Below are 24,811 nucleotides of genomic sequence, written 5' to 3' on the forward strand. Positions count from 1 at the left end.
CTTCCTTTCTTCCTTTCTTCCTTTCTTCCTTTCTTCCTTTCTTCTTTCTTTCTTTCTTTCTTTCTTTTTCTTTCTTTCTTTCTTCCTTTCTTCCTTTCTTCCTTTCTTCCTTTCTTCCTTTCTTCCTTTCTTCTTTCTTTCTTTCTTTCTTTCTTTTTCTTTCATATCCAGAACTCAACTCTTCAGCTTTCTTCAAGTGTTTCACGTTGCTGGCATTACTGATAACACAAAAATAAGGCTGGCTAGAAGAACATTTATCTTTCCCCGGTAAACTCATTATCTGTCATAATATCTCTAGGGATAACTGGGAGAAAGACCCAGGCTGGTATGAATCCTATGCATTCCCTCATTGTTTTCTGCCTCAACTCTCTTTTTTCCTGAATTTTAAATCTCTTTTATGTTTTAGGCTCTCGGACAATGCTGAATAATACTTCAGATACCTTCATGGCTCAAAGGACCTACTAAACAATTAGAGGCATGAAGCTCATTGTTACTGATGGAGTTCAGGGCAGGCTGCCCCAAAATATGCCACTTTGGCATGCTGATTATTTTAAGTGTGAGTTGCTCAAGAACAGGCAGTACAAAAAGAACTCCTCTTTGTCCGCCTGACGTAGGCAATGAATCTCCCATGTGAAAGGTACCCTCCCCATACCAGGAGGCGGACGTCCTTATCACCAGGGTCAGGCAATATAGGGCTGAGAAGGCTGTATAAACACACCTTGCACTTTCTTCACTAATTTACTACCCCGAGCCCAAACTTCTTTTTCTTGTCAAAGCTTCACAAATTTATTGTTTCTTTGTCTAAAAGTTATAAAAGCTGCCTACTTTGGTCACTTTTTTTTACTTCATTAGGAAAAAATATATAAGTGAAAATATATTTTACATATTATATATTTATATATAAATGCATGCGTATATTTATAAAGTATATGTATATTATTTTATATAAATATATATGCTTATATTATATATAAATATATTGTTTACATATTTTGTATGTTTATATGATTATATTGATTTTATATGTTAATATGTTTATATATGGTATATATATGTATATATATACACACACACACAGACGTATAATTTTTTTAAATGAAGCATAGAGTGAGCCGTGGTGCCTCTGGAGAATGTCATGGCATTTAAATAAATTTCATTTTAGTAGTAGAGCCATTTTTTTCTATTTTTAAGCTAAACTATTTTAATCATAAAATATGGTCTGTTGAATAGATGATCATCTTGTTATCATGTCTTTCTAAAAGTGAAGGAACTAATGCATATTTCAAACATATTAAGAAAGTAGACTTTTCATTACAGAGATGTTTATAAATAACATTTTTTTTCAAATTTTTAATTCAAGATAAAATTAACCAAAAGTGAGATACCAAGCCTTTGCTTCAGAGTTATCCCTCAGTTATTTCTCCAGATGACGTGAGGGTTACCCTCAGCACAGGGGCATTTAAAGCAATGAAATCAAGCTATGTTTTACTAGGTTGCATCCTGTCAAACAAGAGCATATTAACTAGAATAGAGAGAGAGGGGAGAGCTCATCCAACCTACAGCATTAGTCAGTACTGCTTTTGGGGTGCTTAATGGATGACTATTAAAAAAAAACAGAAGGATTGAAATCCTAAATTCCTTTCTCAGGTGGAGCTGTTACTGTCTATTAGGTTAGACCCTCAAGACCCTCAGGTTGAAAGCTTGCACTCTTCTTTGATTTTTTTTTCTGTCTTTTTCCTCAATAATTTTCTTTTCATTTTATTGTTTATTTTTCTTCATCCTATTATTTTCTACTCCCTACAGGCAATGCCTTTGCTGACACCATCGTTTCTATTTTCTGGAATACTCTAATCTTCTCTCCTCCAATCCCCCACCTTCACTATTGCTCCTGTACAATCTGTCCTGAACGTGATTGCCATGTCACGTTGCTCATCTTCAGTGATGACTCCACCATGGAAGCCACATTCCAGGGTAGTCCTTTTCAGCATTCATTCTGGTCTGGCTTTGTTTAATCAGTCAGACATGGTGGATGCTACCCTATGTGACTCATGTTTGGACCAGTCGAGCCTTCTGATGACTCCAGTTCCAAATGCCATCTGATGGCAATTTCGTGGGACACATGGAACTGGAACTGCCCACCCGAGCCCATCCAGCCCGCAGAGCTGGGAAAGAGAACTACACATTGTCTAAGCCCCCGAGTTCTGGGATGGCTTTTAACACAGCAATGGATAATTGAAAAAACAGATTTCAATTTCTATCAAAGTAAGACAGTTATTCTCTTCCTTAAAATAATTTTGTATTCCGTTTATTTTTCCTCCAGTCTCACTTACAGCTCCTCCTAGCTTTACTGTGTTTGTTTAATAAGCCCCCAACTGCTTCACTCTGCATGTCATCTTTTGTTAGTTTTTTCTTCTGTGTTATGGCTTACCCTTCCACATAATCCTGTGATGTTCTGCCTCCAGCTTACTAGAAATCTGGCCAGCCATCACCTTCTCAACGCTGATCTCTGCTCACCCCACACTCAGAACTCACAGAGAACCCCATTTATACATCTGTCATTGTACTTACATTATACTGTAGTTATATGCTCTTATCACTCTTCCATAAGGACGTGTCTACATAAATATATATATATGCACACATATAGACAATTTATAATACCTTATGCTGCCTATATAAACACACACACATAGATAAAATATATACTACATATGTAATATACAATACATAATGCTGCCATTTAGTAATGTTACAAAACTGAAAGTGAATCTCAATTTAAAACAATCTAGTTCAAATTAATATTAACTTAATTTCAGTATTCCACAGAATTTTTCTCCCATATACATTCTACCCCTTCCTTTGTATTACTGTTGTCATACAAATTACACTCGTATATGTTAGGAGGCTATTAGCACAGTTTTAGAATTAATAATAAATAGATAATAGAATATAATGTTACAAACAAAAATGCCTTTATATTATCTTTCACGATACCTCTGCAGCCAGCTACACTGGTGCTCTTTATTCTCTGTGTGGATTTAAGTTACCCTCTAGAGCCCCTTTGAATCGGGCTGGAGGATTCCCTTTAGCACGTCGTATGAGACAGGTGGCCATACCAGTTAAGGGACACAACTAAGACGCACTGGGTACCATTATACTTCGCTTGAGAATGATCCCTGTCTGTACATTTTCTGGGTCTGTTGCTGTTCTACCTTTTGAGTAAAAATGTTATATGCCTTTTGTGTGATTAGATCACTTTGGGCTTGAAATTTAAAATGAAAAATCACTCTCCTCTATACCTGCACCCAATAATTGTAAAGTGCTGGCCAGAGTTTGAATAGCTGAGAAGCGTATCAGAGTCCTAATTCTTTAAATCAATTATGCAGTGATGCATTTGTTCACTCACATTCTCACTCAATTTTTGCCATTCACTTAAGCTAGTCATTACATTTGACTCTCACTAGGTTTTCCTTGGAACCTTCTCGATGCATGGCTGATACTATAAGAATTATTATTATTTTTAATACTACAAAATTTATTAAAAGAACCAGATAGAATTCTGGAGATCTAAAATACAATAAATGAAATAAAATCCCATTTGAGAGACTCAATAAAAATTGGAGCATGCATAAGAAAAAAATCCGTGACGTTAAAGATAGTGCAATCAGAATTATCCAGTGAGAAGCAATTCTACCAAATAGTATTGAAATAAACTAAATAACATCTAAATAAATAAATAAAAGAATATTTATTCTTTTTACTTTTCCCATTTAGATTTACAATCCACCCACAATTAGTTGTAAGGCATGTGGTAGGAGTCAAGCTTTATTTATTTATCCCTATGAGTGACTGATTGAATTAGCACCATTTCTTCAAATGACTACATGTTCTCCACTGTACTGTACTGTCACATTATTATAGGAGATGATCCTATACTCACTTTTCTATATCATTGGGCTATTTTTCTAAACTGTGTCATTATCAGTTTATACTAAATTTTATAGCTTTCTAATAAATTACTCTCTGATAGAGGAATTGCTGTGTCATTGTCTTTTTCAAGACTGTCGGGTTTTATAATTTTTAGTTCTTTATATGTCTATGTATGTTTTACAACCAGTTTGACTTCTAGTTCTTTTTTTATGTAGATATATATTTTTATATTAATTGGTATTTAGAAGTATGGGTGAGTGTACATAGAAATTATAATTATATATGTAATTTTATTTTTTACTTAAAAATTATGTTGTCTGCTAAAAATGCCAATTCTATGTCCCTTTAAAACTCTTTATATGGCTAGGTACATATTTTTTTCTTACTGTACTAGTTAGGACATCTTCTATAATATAGCTAGAAGAGGCAATCATCAAAATCTTTTCTTCTTCCCTATTGTAAAATTGTTACATTTCTGTTATCTTTTTAACATCTGTAGGATATGAATTGATGTTTCTGTTTTTATTCCTGAAATTTCCATTTTGACTATTATTTTCCTTTCAAATTTGATTTAGATTATTCATCTGGAAGTTACTTATCCTGCTAAAATATTTTATGTGTTCACTGATTTCTTGTGTGTGTGTGTTTTTTTTTTAATGTACTTAGTTAGTTGGTTGGTTAGTTTGCTGCATCTTTCATTTACTGGGAATGTGCTTGTCCATTGTAGAAAGGCAGGCTGTCATTGTGGTTAGGCATAAAGTCTTGAAATAGACAATCTGATTTTGAAACCCAGCTCTAGCTTCTATTAGATGTTCTATCTTGAGCAAGCTCCTCATGTTTTCTATCTTCATTTGTGAAAGGAGAGAAATAATAAAACACCTAATAGAGTTGTAGTACAGAAGTTATTTTATGTAGAGTTTTTATAGCAGTGCCTCCTATGTAGTAAGAACTATATAGGCAGGAGCTACTAGGATTGCTATTGTTAAAACAATCTCTCCAGGGCCTATGAAATTTTTTTAGTAAAATAATACCTCTCCCCACTTAGACGAGACATTAATCTACTCACAGACCGGCAGTGTGGACAGGATGTGATGCACCGAACTGAAATTCCAGGGGTTATTCCTGATTAATCTAAATTATTTCCTGGATTCCATATTCTTGGCTGGCTGTAAAGAATTTGGGACAGGGCAGGCGAAACATCGTATCTCTGCTGAGTCAGTTAGACATAATGCAACTTCTAAGAGCAAAACAGGTGCTTTTCCCACTAGCCATGCAGCTGGGATTATGTTCCAAAATAAATCTGTTGTAGCCATGCTGCCACAAAATACAGATTAAGGATGGAATTAAGAATATAATCGACGCACACATAGGGAAGCGAAGAGACAAGAGGCAGCACTTACTTTTCTTCATTCTACATTTTGAGGTCCAAAGCACCTGTGCCTAAAAGTCTTCCCACCCGTGAAATTTTCTTTTAACGTAAGTTAATAAATAATTCTTCTGCTGAGTAGGTGCAGGTAGGTCTTTGTCCATTTCATTGAAAAGAGTCATAACTGCGACATCCACTACTGTGATCGACAGTTGGATCAGAACCAAGTGGCATCAGAGAGGAACTGTCACAAGGGAATGAGAAGATGGGGGGAGACGAGAAGGGGCGTTCAACACACACACTGTAGCCGCCTTGGTTGTCACTCACACACCCTTCCAACCACGGGACGTGTCCTTGCAGCGCTCAAAACCAGCCAATTCCAAGGCAGTCTGAAAAGAATGTATGTTTGAGTGCATGGTCTGTATCCCTCTAGAGGCCCTTGATTTGTATATTCAGACTGTGACTATGGACAAGCTTTTAGATGGCAGAATTTTGTTACTTGTGTGTGAACGTGGGATGAGAATAGCAGCCAGAAGGGTGTCATCCGGGTTCCATGACAAGTTACCTGCTTGTCAAAAATAAACTGAAAATAAATTTTAATGACTACTACTAATAGTAGTACTATTACTAGTGTCTTTTTAATTATTTGCAATAATTGAAAGAATTTCCCACTTGTTAGACACATAATTTGAATTTTACATTCCATCATTTTCGGTTTCCTGACAGTAGTAAGTTATGCTTGAAAAGCCAGTGTAGTATAATAAAAAAACTTTGTGGTTGAGGGTTTATTCCTAGCTCTGTTACTAGTTCTAAGTAACTAGTTCTAGATACCTTCATTTTCAGATTTCAGTATTCTCACCCACGAAAACATTTTTAGTTTAGCTGGCTGGACAGCGTTGTCGAGTAAATGTAACTTTTGGTTTTGTGTTGATTTTTTAAGAACTGGATTTTCGTTATTATTCAATGATCTAAAAATACTGGGCAGAGGGGAAGTCAGGAGAGCTAGGGGAGTTTCAGAACCCGGTCATTGAATAATGTTGACGTTGTTTCTGGATTCGATCTCGGATAAATACTACTGCAGGTTTAGATCTTATACTGAGGTTCCCAGAATGATTGAGGTTGACCTGGAATGAGGCCTGGTTTTCTGGAAGGATTCTCTCACTGTGCTCAGGACATTGGTGCACACTGAGATGTTATTCCATGCTTGAAGATGAGTTTGGAGCCTTCCATAAATTTGAATTACTCCCATTTTGACCGCCTAATCAGAGGTTTGTTGCAGCTGCTGTTCCTATTTGTTATTACACCCAGCAGTTAATTATAAATGATGTTAAAACATTCAGGCATTCTGACTGCTAATTTGGCTAAATATTACCTGTCCTATAAATCTAAGTAATAGGTGTCATGTGGACTCAAATGGGTTCTAAAACAGATGGTTACACTAAAACATACACAAACGTATTGGAAGAGAAGGGTAGGAAAGAAAATGAGCATTATACTAAAATGCTTACCTTTCTTTTTAGGAGTGGCACATGAATGGAATAATTTGTTGTTATATTTTGTTTTCTTGGGTTTTTTTTAATTTGCTCTTTTACTAGGCCATCAATTGCATTGATCTAAATTAATATCATTCACTTCTTGTAAACTCTGTACAAGTTAAAATTAAAAATAGCTCACTCTTCTTTCAAAAGCATAGGGAGACAATAATTAAACTATAAAAAACTCCACATTTGACTAAAATAGAATATAGATCCCAACCACATATCAAGAAGATCATTTGCCACATATATTGCAGTGAAATTTGGATTAATTTGAGGGAGGATTCTGGCTATGGGTGTCTGGCACCATGGACTGTTTGAAGAGGGAGACCAAAATGCTTCCGAAGAACCTAAATGATGATGCATTTTTACTTTACCGCAGAAGAAAACTGGGTATGCAGAGAGCCCAAGGGAAGCAGCAAATATATCTGAAGTCCATTTACACAACACATAACATCCAGTAAGAAACAGTTGGAGGGACAAACCAGATCATCACGATCATTAGTTTGTCTGTTCGAGATTTCTCACTAATTAACATAAAGAAACAACGTTCAGGCTGGTACTTCTGGGGAGGAGATAGAAGGAAAGAAACAAAGAAACAAGCAGACAAACAACTGTGTGATTGATTTTGTAGCCAGTGAGCTAAATTTAGTATAACCAAAGAAAAGATGTGGAGGTAAACCAGCAACTGTAGATATCCCTAGGGGTCATGCTGACCATAGCATGGGTGGCATATTGACCCAAAAAGGAATGCCAAAGTGAAGGTAGAGGTTTCAGCAGAAAGGGGTAACACAAAGTCAGAATTTTCAACCAAAGTTGCAAATTGCCCCAGTGCACCCCCAGGCTCGTTCCCCGGACTCCCATGCAATTCCCAAAACACACATGAATTTTAATCAGAGGAGACCCAGATAGAAGTTTCCCCCTGTAAAGACAAACAGTGATAACAAAAATTATGGCTAACTACCAGAAATGAAGGGAAAAAAATATCAAAATATATACGATAGCTACAGTTCAGAAGATTTCCTCAAGAAAACAAATTACTTTCATATAAATATTTTTTATGTTTTGAGAATACTTGCAGCAAAAACAAAGTAGCAAAACTAGAATGCCATTGTTTAATTATGTCTCTACTTCTTAAAACAATTTATTTGCATTTAAAATATTTAAAATAAACAAAAAAATTAAAATAATCAAAAAGAACTAAGTACAATTATTGAACCCAGACACTGGAATTGAATAGCAGTGAGGTTTGACGCCCGTATGACCGTGAAACATTAAGAAAAATGTTCCTAAAATAGAATTGTAAGGGGAAATAAAAGAGACAATGTATGCTGGGAGCTTCGCACAGTGTGCCTAGTGGACTCATAAATACCACCTGTCATTACTCTCATTGCATGTATTAAGTATTCCTCTGCATTATTAGATCATATTATAATATCAATTTAATTATTTTAAATAATTATATATTTACCACAAATAAACATGTTTTATTAATTTATGCATCCAATTATATGTATATATTAGTAATATATAATAACAGTATGTTTTTAATGTGTATAATATATTTATTATTATGAAATATATGCTATGTACATATATAGGAGGAGATATAAATGGTGGGCTTCTTTATATGAACCTACTTGGTATGATGTGTTCTTGTTTAGCAAATCCTGGCTTTCTTTACTTTACAAAACTTCTCAGTCCTTATCAATTCAAATACTGCTACCTTCTACCTGCTTTTTTCTTTTTTCTTGGCTTCTGATTAGACACATCTTAAAACCTCTCTGTTCACTTTTTTTTTCTATTTTAGATTTTATCTATTTTTTTTTTTTTAGCAGCTTTATGTTCACAACAAAAGTGAGAGGAAGGTGCAGATATTTTGCACGTGGCTCCTTGCCCCACACTGTCTTTGTCAACATTAGATCCCCCTCGGGAGTGGTACAGTTGTGACAACCGATGAACATACACCAACCCACCATCATCCCGCAGAGACTAGCTGACGTTACGGTTCACCTTCGACTGACATGCTATTGGTTTAGGCAAACACATGATGACACATATCCACCATGTGTTCGCATGCAGGGTGGTTTCAATACCCCTAAAGTCCTCTGTGCTCAGCCTGCTCATCATCCACCACAGCCCTCTCCCCACAACAGATGCCTGATGTCTCCATACTTTTGCCTTTTCCAGACTGTCATATAGTTGAAAACATACTATACTGCTTTTCCAGACTTGCTTCTTTCAACTAGTAATATTTAAGGTTTAGCATTTAAGGTTACTCCATGTCTTTTCATGGCTTGATAGTTTATTTCCTTTGAGTCCTGAATAATATTTCATTTGTCTGACTATACCACAGTTTATTTATCCACCTACCTACAGAAGGACATTATGGTTGCTTCCAAATTTTGGCAATTATAAATAAAGCTGCTGGAAAGAAACTTGTGCAGGCTTTCGTATGGCCATGTTTTCGATTCCTCTGGGTAGATACCAAGGAGCGCCACTGATGGATCATACGGTAAGAGTATGTTTCATTTTGTTAAGAAACTGCCAAACTGTCTTTCAAAGTGGCTCTTCCATTTAACATATCCAGCAGCAATGAATGAGGGTTATTTGCTCCGCATTCTTGCCAGCATTTGGTGTTGACAGTGTTCCAGGTTTTGGGCATTCTAATAGGTGTGTAGTAGCTTCTTGTCATTTTAATTTGCATTTCCCTGATGCCATATGATGTGGAGCATCTTTTCTCATACGTATTTTCCATCCGTATATCTTCCTAGGTGCTGTGTTTGTCATGGCCTTTGGCCCATGTTCTAATTGAGTTGTTTTTTTTTCTTATTAGAGTTGAATTTTAAGGGTTCTTGTATATTTTGGATAACAGTTTTTTATTGGATATGTCTTTTGCAAATATTTTCTCCCAATCTGTGTCTTTTTGTTCTCTTGACAGTGTCTTTTGCAGAGCATATATGAATTTTAATGAGGTGCACTATATTTTCTATGGCATTTAGGTTTAGGATCGAATACCTGGAAACATGCAGCCATCATATATTTGAGGACAAGGACACACAAACTGGCAAGGCACAGTGAAAGTGAAGCATGAATGGATCACAAAGAAGCAGAAAGGGAATCGTGCAGTAATACAGCTTGTCTCTTGTTTTGCCGTGGACAGGTTTTTATATGCGATAATAGATTTTCCTTAGGCAATAGCCCAATTTCAGAAAGGTGCTCTTTCTGATGATAGCCTTCTAACTGACACAATTTGAGTATTTTTTTTCACCAAAAATTACTATATTCCTTCTATGGGAAAACACAATAAAATATTATCTTAGCCTGCTTCTTCTTTTTTGATGAAAGTATTTTTTTAATAAAAAAATAACAAAGTGGTAGATGGTCCAATTCACACACAGGAAAGCTGAAGCACATGCAGGCATTTTCCAACTATCTTCATTTAGCAAGATGGCCCTGCTAAACTGATTCTCATCTCTGTACTTAACTCATGGCAAAGCAGTAATTATCAGCACTGCATTAATGCTATTTTGAATTAATATTTGTACAAAGACTCTCTTAATCCCGTGGAACTCCAATATTTTCACCTCAAACTTTTAACTGCATTTTTACGTTAGCCTGCTTCTTCTAAGAGTGAAATTTTAACAAAATGTTTTAAATATTCTTGATTTCTCTGAGATATTTCTGTCTCTACGTTGGTGCAACTGGACAATTCATTAAAGTAAAATAAGAGGAAAGATAAGATATCTTCCTTCGTTGCCAAAACATACTTGGGAAAATTTCTGTTTACTCCAAAATGTTTTCCTTGTTGTGGTGATGGTTGTGGTGGGCTTTCATTTATAACATGGCTACTGCAAAGCAATTGCAAGAATTTTCTGGCTTTGTCTTCTTCCTGGGAACAGTGTTTAGGTGCTAAGGGTCATTTGCTGGCCAAAGGAAAAGTTATTTTAGTTATAGTTTTCAGAAGTTCTAACAATCACTGAAAGCTTTTCTGGTAGAGTTTAAGAGCCAAAGAGTGTGCAATTTGCCAGCAATTCTACAGTACAAAAGAGAAAAGGTACTTCAAATATTATATGCGTTGTGGTATATTTGGTGAGAAATATTTCAGACATTAAACTAGTTTCATTCTTCTTGTAACATAAGACTTCAGTTTTCTAAGCAATAAAGTATTTGAACATTTGTAAAAAGTATTTTATTTTGGGGGTCCAAAAGTCATTTATTCTTTGTGCCAAATATATATATTATCACCCGGGAATCCAGGGTCTGTCCTGTCTTACTGTTTAAATAAAAGAAAAAGTCAATAATGTAGAAAAACAAAGCATAGTGAGAAAAAACAGCTTTACAGAGCACTCTCTTCATTAAGAAATGAAAAGCAGTTTGAACAATGGCATTTAGAAGATGACTTATGTCATGAATTCAGGGAAATTTGCATTACTCCATTAACTTTACTGAAGATCTTCTGGAAGAACACCAAAAGCTTCTCTGAAAATACTTCTCTGGTTCAATTTAAACAAACCTATTCTCAGATACTTATTTTGCCTTAATTTTTCGCTGATGGAATTAATTTCTCTCTTTATCCTATAAGCAAAGAGATTCCACCAGGGACCATGTTACCATATAAATATGCTAATGTGGTCAGAGCATGCCTCTGGGACATGTGAACAAAAACCTGAAGAAGGGTAGGAAGTCAGTTTGGGAATATTTGGGAGAACACTCAAAGTATGAGGAACAGCCTAAATGACAGCTCATGTGTAATTTTAAATTTTGCAGGTTTTGCCTGAGTGTAGATGTGACAGAAGGGGGTCCATTGCTGCTGGAAGAGGGGGCCAGGAAGGAGAATTACCTGCCTTGTTCTCATTATTTGGATTTCAGTAATGTCCTCTGGCAACCTCCTGCATATGAAAGAGAAGGGCAAATCTGCATTTGTAATTTTAGTAAATATTCTAAATTCTCCTTCCAGTGGGATAATTTTACACTGCATCAGTAATGCAGGTAAGTCCCTGCTTAAGTCAGGTCTTACCAACATAAGATGTTTTCAAACTTTTGGATGGTATTTTCATGGAATTTTAACCCATTTTATTTAAACTAATTTATTTTATTTTATTTAAGGGAGTTTGCACATTTTTCATATGTTTAAGTAAAATTTGTGTGTGGATTTTTTTGTTGTTCATTTGTTTGTGGGTTTTTGGAGGGTTTGGGGGTTTGGGGGCTGTAAAGAATTAGTCAGTCTTTCCATTTTATTTTAGGTCGTTTTTTTTGGTATTCATTTCATGGAGTTTCTTACATAAGAAGTATGATTTGATACTAGTTGTAAGTATCTTCCCAGATTTTAATTTTAATTTACACTTTCTTCATAGTGTGTGTGTGTGTGTGTGCGCGCGTGTGTTTACCGGAAGCAATTTTTTCCTAATTTCTGACAAACTGACAACACTTCAGTATTCTATGGCAATTAGAAAAGTCTGTGCATATAAAAAAAATCTACCATATTTTCTTCTTGTTCTTTCACTTTCTCATTTTCCACTGAAATTTGTAATTGTTCTTGTTGTATGGCGTTAAATATGGGTCCATATTTATTTTTTACCAGGATGCTTAGTTACTTGTGCTACCATCCTACAGTGCAGGCATATCTTTCCCACGTTGATTTGACATGCCACATTGATCATAAATTGAACTGAAGGTTTGCTTCTGTTTACAGATTCTTTATTCTGTTCCATATGTCCATTAGACTGCTATAATCCATGTTTCATTATGGAGGCTTTATGACCCTTTGTGATAGCCAATAAAATGCTTACAAATTTAGCCTCTCACTATTTCTTATTTTAAATTTATTTCCTAATCTGATGGAAATTATTCTTAAAAACTTCCTGTCTTACAGCTGACGCTATTTTCAATATTCATCTTCTGCCTCCACATTTTACCTGCTTGTTTCCTGTCCTGTGTCTTTGCCACACTTGGAACCAGTCTGGGGAAGTTATCAATGATGTCTGAGTCCAGACAAGTTTCATATTCTCCATACATTCATAGGCATTAACGCTGTCTGTGGCTTCTGTCTTCTGTGTCTTAAGAGGTTTATGTGGCATTTTGTTTAATATTGTTCCTCAAGTATATGGACCACATTTTATCTATGATATTTGCTGGGCTTTTCTTTCTTACAATCTTAAATATTTACATTCTTACAGTTTCTAGTCTTATCCTTTTTCTTTCGTTACTTAACGCATTCTTTCTGTTTGATATTGTTCTAAATCATGACGTGAGTCATTTAATATATAAACTTGGGACGGCTTTTATTTGTAGATATCTACATAGCTATGTTCTATAGTATTTCTGGTTGATCATTGGACATCTCTACTCATGTTTTTCAGGAAACTCCACCCCAATGGATCTTAAAAGACGTTTATCATATGTTCCCCACATCAATATTTCTGCTGCTCAACTTTTCTTGATAATCCATTCACTCAAATTTGATGAGAAGAGCTTGTATCTGATAACATTTGCAGATTTTGTAATTATCTCTTCTTCTTAAAGTTTTCTTAAACCACATGATTTATGTGCCCTTTCAAAGATATCCCTCGTTCACTTTCTAACTTGACTTTTTGTGGCTACTTCTATAGTGGTAAAATATGTTGACCTAATTGCTGGAGGCCTTCTAAGACACATAAATGGTTTTGTCAATTTTGCTATGAAATATAGACATTTGTATTATAGATTATATATTATGTATAGACTTATATTAAATGTTTTTCATCACATTTTCATGATGTAGCAATTTAAATCAAACTTCTAAATGAAATATTTATTTCAACCTTTCTAATGCTGGTTTGGTATGAATCTATACATTTTCTCTAGCAATTAGTTGGTATACTTCTTAATTCCTTCAGTCAGTTATAATACATTCTTTTTCTTTACACTAATAAATCTCTCTTGAAAGGGCTATTTTATTCTCGGACTACTACAGTGAAAAACTACTGCTTGAAAATGCTTTTCTTTCTTTCTGCAATACAACTGATGCCTAAACTTATACTGGAAGCAATTACTTCTGTATCTCCTAAGTCCCATGTCATGATTAATAAACAGATATATATATATATTCCCATTATCACTTATTATCATTTAATTATGAACCCAGAGCTGAGATTCTCAGTGCTAAGCTTCTAAATTTAGACTTTAAAATTACCCAATTTATGCATACTTTAGGAGACAACATCAGCCTTTGAGTTTTAAGACTTATCATAGGCTCTTAGGATCTTCTCTCCTTAGTAGTTAATTGGCAGCTTCAGCTGGGGAAATCATTTTAACTCCTTTCACTTTCCTAGTGAAAGCAGATGACAAAAATGGTGGGTGTATTGTGCTTCTTGGCTTACTTAGATTGCCTTGAAGTCACTGTTAGGACTTAGGTGAAGTACAATGTGATGGCTATGAGCACAAATTTAAACTCTGAGTCCTAGCTTAGATTCTTTCTAGTGCTGTGAGCTGGGAAAAGATATTTAACTTTTCTCTTTGCCCCAGTTTCTTCCCTGAAAAATAGTGATTCAAACGAAAAGTTAACTCAAGGCATTGTGTTGTAGATTAAATGACAGGGTAGGCAAAATATATATATCATTACTTCTCAAATGTTAAACATTTCTTGACCTCTCGATACAACCTCTGAAGTTGTATCTTCCAATGCTGATTAGACAAGATTTGGGGTCTTATATGAAGAATATTTATTTACAAAGCCACAATGGGTTTCTGACAAAAGGCTAATCCAGTGGCAAGAAGCATTTAGAATTGAGTCCAAGAACAATTCTGTGGAAAACAGCTGATTATAACTGTAGAGGTCTACATTTTTTCCCTTTATTTTTGAATGTGGTAAGAACACTTAACATGAGATCTACCCTCTTAACAAATTTTGAGTGCACACTCCAATGTTATTAATTATAGGCACTATGTTGTACAGCAGATCTCTAGAACTTACTCAGTTTGCATAATGGAAACATTATACGTGTCAAACAGCAGCTTCCCATTTTACCCTTCTCCCAGCCACTAGAGACCATGGCTCTATTTCCTGGACATGTCTTTGCTGCTGTTTCAAAGGTATTTTGGTGGAATCCTTTACCTAGGATATTAAGAGCTGGCAAATGTTTTGCTCCTACCTTGACTACAAAAAAGCCAGATAAATTACAAAATAATAACTTTTCTAGAACCCCTTAGAGCACTGAGGCTGCAAAAGAACCAACCAACTAGTTGAATATATAAAGAAAGACAGCCCAATTCCAAAAGATATGGGGCGTGATGACTGGATCATTTGTGGTAGAGCAACAGAGGAGTAGCTGTCAACTGTATTCACAAAACCCCACCAGAACTTTCTCCCAAACAGAACAAAAGGCTTATACCACTGAGAGAGGGGCAGTAATCCTGCCATCCCCAGGGTACAGGTGAAGAACCACTGTGGCTAGAAGAAAAAGAAAGAAAAAAACCTACCACTGGAGAAGAAAACAAGAGAATGCTGAGTCCATACTTATCTTAATCTGATGGTATGATAGGGTTCCCACCACTAGAGAAAGGGCAGGATAATCAGGAAAACTACAGCATGGAGAACCGGAAACATATGAGCCCACACAACATTGACACCATTCAACTTGGCTTTCTCACCAAGCTTGAAAACACTGGGCAGTGAAAAATTGCAGTTTGTCACATGAGGGAGACAAAAGAGTAGAAAGAAAACACATCTGGGGTACAAGTACAAGGGAAGTCAGTAACCAAATTATAAAGAAAAAGATCTTTTGCACATCAGTTTCTACACTAGGTATAATGTAAAACTAGAGCAATTTGAAACTAAGGTTTGGTGAAGGTAACCATGATAATAACAAACCCACACCCAGCCTAACTACTGCCTAGATTGATTCACCCTTCCACACCATCAGCCAAGCAGAAGAAAAGGCATTCCCATTCCAGTATTCACTTAGTCACCACTGTACTGTACACAAATATCTAGCATTCAATTAGAAATGATGAACCACATAGAAAGCAAGATTTAAAAAGATCTCACTATCAAGAGACGAAACAATCAATGGAACCAGACTATTCTTGCTGCATAATAAATTACCACAAACTTGGCAGATTAAAACAACACACAGAGATAACCCAGATGTTAGAACTATCAAACAGAGAATTTAAAACATTTCAATATGTTAAAATGTTTTATAGCTAAGAGACAAATGTGTATGGAGAGATGAGAAAATCTAGTAGATTGGTGTAAACTGTGAGAAGTCAAACTATAAGGAGTCTAGAAAAAACGTAGCAGATGAAGAATGCCTTGGGCAGGCACACCAGCCCCCAACAGCACGGAGTAGTTTGTCAAGAAAAATAACAAGTGTGGAAACTGGAAAGAAAAAAGAGTGAAACAAACAAACAAATACAGCATCCATGAATTATGGGACAATAAAAAAGTAAGAAACAATATGTGTAATTGGGCAAAAATGAAAAGAGAAAGAAAAAAGAGTATAGAAAAAAGTATATGAAGAGTAAATAATTTTTCAAAAACAATGAATAATATCAAACCACAGAGTCAAGAAACTCAGAGAACTGCAAGAAAACAGTCTCTTCAATAAATGGTGCTGGGAAAATTCGACAGCTATATACAGAAGAATAAAACTCCACCATTCTCTAACACCATACACAAAGATAAACTCAAAATGGATGAAGGACCTCATTGTGAGACACGATTCTATCAAAATCCTAGAGGAGAACATAGGGAGTAACCTCTTCGACATCGGTCACAGAAACTTCTTTCAAGATACATCTCCAAAGGCTAGTGAAACAAAAGCAAAAATGAACTTTTGGGACTTCATCAAGATAAAAAGCTTCTGCACAGCAAAGGAAACAGTCAACAAAACAAAGAGGCAACACACAGAATGGGAGAAGATATTTGCAAATGACACTACAGACAAAGCGCTGATTTCCAAGATCTATAAAGAACTTCTCAAACTCAACACCCAAAAAACAAATAATCAAGTCAAAAAATGAGCAGAAGATCATGAACAGACACTTCTCCAAAGAAGACACACAAAGAGCTAACAGACACATGAAAAAAATGTTCATCATCATCAGCCATCAGGGAAATTCAAATCAAAACCATATTGCGATACCACCCCACACCAGTTAAAATGGCAAACATTGACAAGGCAAGAAACAACAAATGTTGGAGAGGTTGTGGGGAAAGGGGAACCCTCTTACACTATTGGTGGGAATGCAAGTTGGTACAGCCACTTTAGAAAATAGTGTGGAGGTTCCTCAAAAAATTAAAAATAGAGCTACCTTATGACCCAGCAATTGCACTACTGTGTATTTATCCCAAAGACAGGGACAAGGAAGGGCCATATGGACCCCAATGTTCATAGCAGCATTGTCTACAATAGCCAAACTGTGGAAAGAGCCGAGATGCCCTTCAACAGATGAATGGATAAAGAAGATGTGATCCATATATACAATGGAATATTACTCAGCCATCAGAAAGGATGAATACCCAACTTTTACATCAACAAGAATGGGACTGGAGGAAATTATGCTAAGTGAAATAAGTCAAGCAGAGAAAGTCAGTTTCACCTATCTGTGGAACATAAGGAATAACATGGAGGACATTAGGAGAGGGAAGGGAAAAATGAAGGGGGCAGAAATCAGAGGGGGAGATGAACCATGAGAGACTGGATTCTGAGAAACTGGGGGTTCTGGAGGGGAGGGGGGTGGGGGATAGGTTAGCCCAGTGATGGGTATTAAGGAGGGCATGTACCACATGGAGCACTGGGTGTTATACGAAAACAATGAATCATGGATCACTACATCAAAAACTAATGATGTATTGTATGGTGACTAACATAACATAATAAAATAAAATAAAAAATAAAATAAATAAAAAAAAAATACACACCAGGATAAACCATAAGTAAATGACGGAAACCAAAGGAAAAAAAGAGGAAATATTATAGACAGCTACTTGGTGACTTCAGCCTTCCTTCTTCAGTAAATCATAGACCAAGTAGACAGAAAATCAGTAACATTACAAGCTAGCTTGAACTATGGGTATTTCAAAATCATTGAGCACAAAACAAAACTTCTGCTCCTCCTTCCATTTTCCCAATTTATATAATGACAGTGCTTTTCATCTACTTCATCAGGGCCAAGACCTTGGGAGTTACATTTTGTTACTTCTTCTCACATACACTCTACAATCAACCAGTCAGCAAATACTACCTGCTCTACTTTTAAAACACACCCCAAATCTGGCAGCATACCAGCTCTTCTATTACCACTAACCTGGCCTCTTGCATTGATTAATGCAATAACCTCTTAGCTGGCAACCCTGCTTCCTTACTGTAGACCATTCACAAAGTGACAGGCAAAGTTATCTGCATAATACACAAATCAGATGATTTTTACATTTCTGCTGTAACTCTCCAAATGCCTCCTGAGGTCCTCCATGTGATCTGAACTCCGATTGCCTCTAACCTTCATATCCTACCACTCCACCATTTATTTTCACTGTTCAAACTCTCCAACCCTTGCCATTCTCTTAAACAAAACAACTTTCTTAAATTTATCAGGGCATCCACAGCTAAGATTTCCTCTGATCTGAATATTCTACAGACCAAGTTTCGCAGGTTTCTGCCTCCTTCATACTCACCCCCGCCATACTTTATCATAAATACTGATATGTATCTTTAGTGACACCCTCATCATCATCTAAGCTTGTAGTATTTATCCACTGTTTGTTGATTTCAGTCTATCTCATTGTGACGTAAGATACACAACCCCACCTAACCAACATTGGTTTTCTTCAGTAATATCCCCAGACCCACAACAAACATAGAAAGGATTTCATAAACGTACCTGAAAGATTGATTGCAAAATATATTAAAATGAATTTTTTCCAGTGATTCCCTATTGTTGCTAGTTATAAAACTGCTAAAATCAGTTTTACTATTAAAAGTTCTTAAATTTAATAGCATTTTTTTCTTTTAAAAATGAGTTTTACACCTGATTAAAAAAATGATATGCCTCCTTTTTATTAAAAATGGATGCTGTGCAACTCATTATTTCCACTTTATTGCCTTGACTGTCATGGAGTTCAAGTTACATATTCTTATTTGCAATAATTATCTTTAGCCTGGGTTTTGAAAATGATTGTAGAGTTCTTATCTTATTTTGGTGTTTTAATAACACTATGGAATTAATATTTTTAATTAAAAAGTCTCCTATGGTGTCTTTTTAAGTATGGCATATACTTAACAATATTCCTGTCCTCTCTATACTTTTATATGCTCAATACCTAATAGGTCAGAAGATGTAGGTTTTGGTTCACAAAGGGTCTCTCAGGAAATATTCCAACAAATCTAAAGATCACACAATGGTAGAATGTTACTGCAACCTAGGACAAAGTCACCATTGTTACAATGCTTAGGGGCCTATAGATATTGTGGTTGCATTGTTGTCATTGATGGTTTGCAAGATCAGTTAAAAAAGAATAGCAGAATAAAATGCAAAGCTTTTTCTCAAATTTTCTTCAAATTCCAGAGTGTAATTTGATTGTCATTGCCTGAAGCAGAAGAGAAATTTAGATGTCTAAAATTGCAGTATGACTGAAAAATCCACTCAGCTCTTATTTTCATTCCTGCAAAAAATCTAAAAATAAAGTATTTTTTTGACAAACACCTTACATATCCTTTGACCTAATCTGATCCCAAAGAAACATGCATATAACCATATAGGAATACAAAGTAGCTCAAATATACAGTTGTCATGAATTTGCACAAATGCCTCCAGCTATGCTATGATCTAATTTTTAATCCAACAGAGAAGAGAAAAATCATTTCTTCTCCAGGTGCTTCTCCAGTAGTTCCACACAGACTGACACTTCTGACCAATCATTTGACAGTCAAGATTTTATTGTGTTTAAGGTTTTGTTTTTGTTTTCCTGTGTTTAAGATCTTGAAAAATGCCTGCACTGTGCAATAGTTATCAGCATTGCTCTACTAGGTTTATTTTGCTCCATAACAATCACAAACATCATAGCTTGAAACAACACACATCTGTTATGTCAGAGATTCTCTAGGCCAGAAGGCTGGGCATGACTTAGCTATGTCTTCTGTTCAGGATCTCACAAGGCTATAAGCAAGCTGTAGACCCGTCAGAATACCTTTCTGCAGCTTGAGGTTCTTTCCAAGCTGCAGGATTCCTAGCAGCCATCACTTCCTTGCATCATAGAACTGAGGCCCTCTTTTTCTTGCTGGGTATTTTCTACAGCTTCTATAGGCCACCCTAGTTCCTTGCCATGCGACCCTCTCAAGTTTGATAATTGTGGCAGTAGCATACTATTACCTATACCATATAATGTAATCGAATAGAGCAAGTATTGTCCCATCCCTTTTGTGATAAATTCAGTCTAATCAGGGGATTGACAACCCCATCATCTTTGCCATAATCTAGTGATTAAAACCAAAGGGTGAGGGTTTACTGAGGGTCAGCATCATGAGGGCACATTATAGTTGGGTTGATATCTATGTGCTGAAATTATAAGGCATCATCCACAGTTTTACTTATTCACTGTTTCACTGAAGGGATATATAATACATGGGATCATAGACTCAATATTTTGTCTTTGGGTAATTCACACTCCAAACCCATTTCTCCTGATATTTTCTGTCTTCTTTTTGCAGTAATTCATTACTTATAAAATTTAACTTTACAAATAAGATGACATTTTTGCATACCTGCATTTATTTGTTTGGAAAATTTTATTGCTATATGTCTCTTATGTATAAGAAAATATTCTAGAAGTTTGAGAGAGAACGAGCAGGATATATGGAGCCCTGTCACTTACATGGTTCATACTCTAGCAGGGGATATGGATACTAAATATATTCAAATAAATATATGTTCTAATATTAGGTTGTAGGAAGTCTGTTTATAAATTATGACAAAGGGATATTGAGTGAGGAGGTACAGTATTTTGGATAAGATAGTGAAGAAAATCCTCCTTGAACAGGTGTGAGAGGAGTGGAGATCTGAATGCTACACCTGAACTATAATATAACCTATTGGAAAAGTGTTAGAAAACATCAATTTCAAAGATCCTGAGACTGAAAATATTTTGCCATATTTCAAAAGTTTCAAGATGGTTTCCATGGATGGAGTTGACTGAGGGAGTTGACCATAAGGCACGATGAGAGGTACAAGCCAGATACCATTGAACTTACTACCTATGGTCAGGAAACTAAATATTTTCATTGTGAATAGAAGCCTGCCTTTAGAAATTTTTGAGAAAAGGAGTAAAATGGCATAGTTTGTGTGCTTAAAACATTATCGTTGTTTGTATATGACAATTTTCATCTTCAAGAACAAGAGTGGTAACATATGGACCAAATAGTAAGCTGTCTGAGGAAACAAGGGACGCTATGAATATCTCTGAGTATTTTTGGACTGAGCCAACACACGAATGTTAATAACATTTGCTGATACGGAGAAGACTAAGCGACAGGCAGGTTTCGGAACTTTTTTTTTTTTTCCAATCTGTTTGCATATGGGAAGCTGAAGATGCCCATCCACATTTACACTGAAATGTGAAATATGCAGGGGATCATGAGAACTGAAAGTGCAGAGAAGAAAAGGAAGTTGGAGGTGCATATATGGAAAACATCAGCATCTAGATAGATATAAATAAAGAGAATAGCGCCATGCCTGAGACTTGGAACATTTCAACATGGAAAGTTCTGGAAAGAGAACCAGCAAAGAAGATGGAAAATGCAGCCAAAAATGTAGGGTGAAAATTTTTAAAAGTTTGGTGCTTAGAAGGTCAAGAAATGAAAATGTTTTGAGGAGGAGGGATCATCTCCCAGAGTCATTTTTCACGTGACATAGACTGAATCCTCGGGGAGTTTTAGAAATTTGGGGGAGCAGTTTGTGTTCATATATTTGGGAATCCCGACTAGTGTTAGTTAAGTAGTCAATGGCGGGCGCCTGGGTGGCTCAGTTGGTTAAGCGACTGCCTTCGGCTCAGGTCATGATCCTGGAGTCCCAGGATCGAGTCCCGCATCGGGCTCCCTGCTCAGCAGGGAGTCTGCTTCTCCCTCTGACCTTCTTCCCTCTCGTGCTCTCTCTCTCTCAAATAAATAAATAAAATCTTAAAAAAAAAAAGTAGTCAATGGCAAAGATTCCAGATCTGTCCCCCATCGCAGAAAAGGCTATTGTGCCTTGCACATCATTCATTGCGCCTCCAGACATTTGGTTTGGTTAAAACAGATTCATAATTACATGGATTTGACTCCATTTTATGGTTAAGCATTGTTTTTTTCACTGTTGTTACATAAACAACTTCCCAGGAACCCGGTGAGCTTGACAATGAAGAAAAAATATATACAAAAATCTGTTTTTATCTGTGGACCTTGGTAAGGACTCCATAGCTATAGAAAAAAAATTCCTTCAACACCATTTTACAAAATAAAGACATGAAATCTAGGTTTTACTTAGAGATCTTTGTTGACTTGCGATCTGAGAAATGTTATTTTCATTGATAAAACTGAGAGAGAGACAGACTTTTTCATAGAAGCTGATTTTGGACATACTTTAAAAAGCAAAGGTGTTTCATCTAATTCTATGTCAAGGAAACAAAGTAGAACATTTTCTCCTTACATTTGCTAGTCATTAGAAGTTGAATTATTGACTTAGTTACATGGATAATCAGTTCAAATATTTATGTTAGTCGATTTATCATCCAATAAACTTTACTCTTCCACTAAATAGCAGTGATTTGGCCAGTAGTGCTAGATGACTTTATTCAATGGAATTAATTTATGCAAATGTCCATTTACCAGTTGAGAAAGTGATCAGAATTATTGTATTGTTCTTATGATGTCACAGTCAAAATAATTTCTTGTCCTTACATTGCTGGTTTTAAAACAATTTAATGTAAATCAAATTTAAAAAACATGGAAGTATAAATTTTAGACATAAAATTGAGTTCGACGTTGATACCTGAGAGTTTGTTTAAGAGCTAGTCACTCCAACCTCTGACAAGTTACAGAGCTTACGGGATGCTATCATTAGTGGAGAGGCAATCAGAAACAAAACAAGAACAGCCCTGTGTGTAAACATGAATAAAATGCAAATTAGCAGGATCAGCACCCTGTTGACTTCGCTGCAACTGCTGGCATCAGAAGGCTGTGGCTCCCACTGTTAATTGCCATACCATATTGTGGGTCAGAGTTTAAGCTGGCTTCGGTATGAGCAACTTCTAGGGCTTACTTCAAATTAGAACCACAGATGGAAGAGGAGTGGCAAGGAGAAAAAGGTGTCAGCTAACAAAAAATTTAATGGAACGGGAACCCCCGAAAAGTTATAGAAGAGTGCAGAATGAAAGCGTATCAGGCTGCACTACCAGATGGGAGAAAGCAAGAAGAACTGAAGAACGAATCGAGTCGACCCAGGACTTGAGTAAACCTGGCAGATGCTTTTCGTAAACCGACATTACTTACATGCCTAAAAATATTTTCTTAAAAGCACTGGCAACTGATTGTGTTCACTCTGAAAAATAAATTTTGCTAATGGAATGGGCTAAATTCAAATAGTCCCCTAGAACTAGGGACAAAAGACAACAGAAAGCAAACATTAAATTAATATATAAAGAAATTGAAAGCAGGCAATCCGGAATAACATTAGTCCCTCAGTAGTTTTCTCTGTTCCCTGGACTGAATTATAAATGATCTTTTGAAGATGCTGCACAATCTGCTCAAGTAGACTTCCAATACGAGTTGAAGAGCCGTGTGTGTATGTGTGTGTGGTGTGTGTATCTGAGTGTATTAGGAGTGTGTGATGTATATGTGAGTGTGAGTGAATGAGTGTATGTGTTTGTATATGTGAATGTGTGACTGATACGTGAGAATGTGTGAGTGTGTTTGTGTGTGCATATACATGTGAGTGTGCGTGTGTATGTGGTATATGTGTGTGTGTGAGTGTGTATGTATGTGAGTGTGAATATGTGTATGTGTGAGTGTGTGTGAATGTGCATGTGTATATGTGTCTGAGTATGTGTGTGGAGGTGTGTGTGAATGTGTGGGTATGTGTGTAAGGGATTGTGTGTGCATGTGAGTGTGTGCTATGTGTATGCATGAGTATGTGTGTGAGTGTGTGGGTGTGTTTTTAAACTGCACGCATCCCTATACCAACTACCACCGGGGCGGGCATGGGAGAAAATCAGAGACAACAAGGAAGAAAAAAATGAAAGAAGTGATTGGAGGGGGCGGAAGGGGCACGACAGGGAAGACCTGAAAGGAAGGCCAAAGAGGAGCCAGAAGGGCGGAGCAGTGGGAGTAGGGGCGCGAGAATGGTGTGAGACCGCTGGGGGAAAGAACAGGGTAGAAGACACGAAGGGGAGGTCAGAGTGGAAAGACGGGTGCTGAGTAGACAGCCTTCTGGCCCCTGCGCCCCCAGCTGGAGGAGGAGGACTGGAAGGAGCAGGAAGAGTTCTCTCCGTGGCATGAGAAGAAGTGGCACGCCACCTCTGAGCCACAGCATCCCCGAAGGCCACAGGAGAAATGGTAGGACACACGGACACAGAGCCAACGGCGACGTGCAATAAACTGGGGATGAAAATGGAGCATTGCTTCCTAGGAGTCGGACTATTTTGCTACTGAAAGCGTAGCCCAAGGACCAGCAGGATGGAACTCACCTCGGGGTTTGTTTCCATATTTGGGATTTCACGTCCCACCCCAGACCCACCGCATCAGTATCTGCATTTTAACAAGGTCTCTGGTGGATTTGTGTGCGCGCTGAAGTGTGACAAATCTCGCACTGTTCTCTGTGGATCCCTGGGGCGACGTTAACATTGCTTTACATTCAAACAAATGAAGAGCCAGCCACAGGGGTGCTATAAAAAGCAACCTGATATCTAAGTCTAGTGACATTCCAAGGAAGGTGGCAATTTCGAGACTCCCTGAAGAAATGGTGGCCT

This window comes from Callorhinus ursinus, unplaced genomic scaffold (genome assembly GCF_003265705.2).
Source record: "Callorhinus ursinus isolate GAN/ISIS: 27379988/994484 unplaced genomic scaffold, GSC_fseal_2.0 scaffold11, whole genome shotgun sequence".
NCBI classification, from domain to species: Eukaryota; Metazoa; Chordata; class Mammalia; order Carnivora; family Otariidae; genus Callorhinus; species Callorhinus ursinus.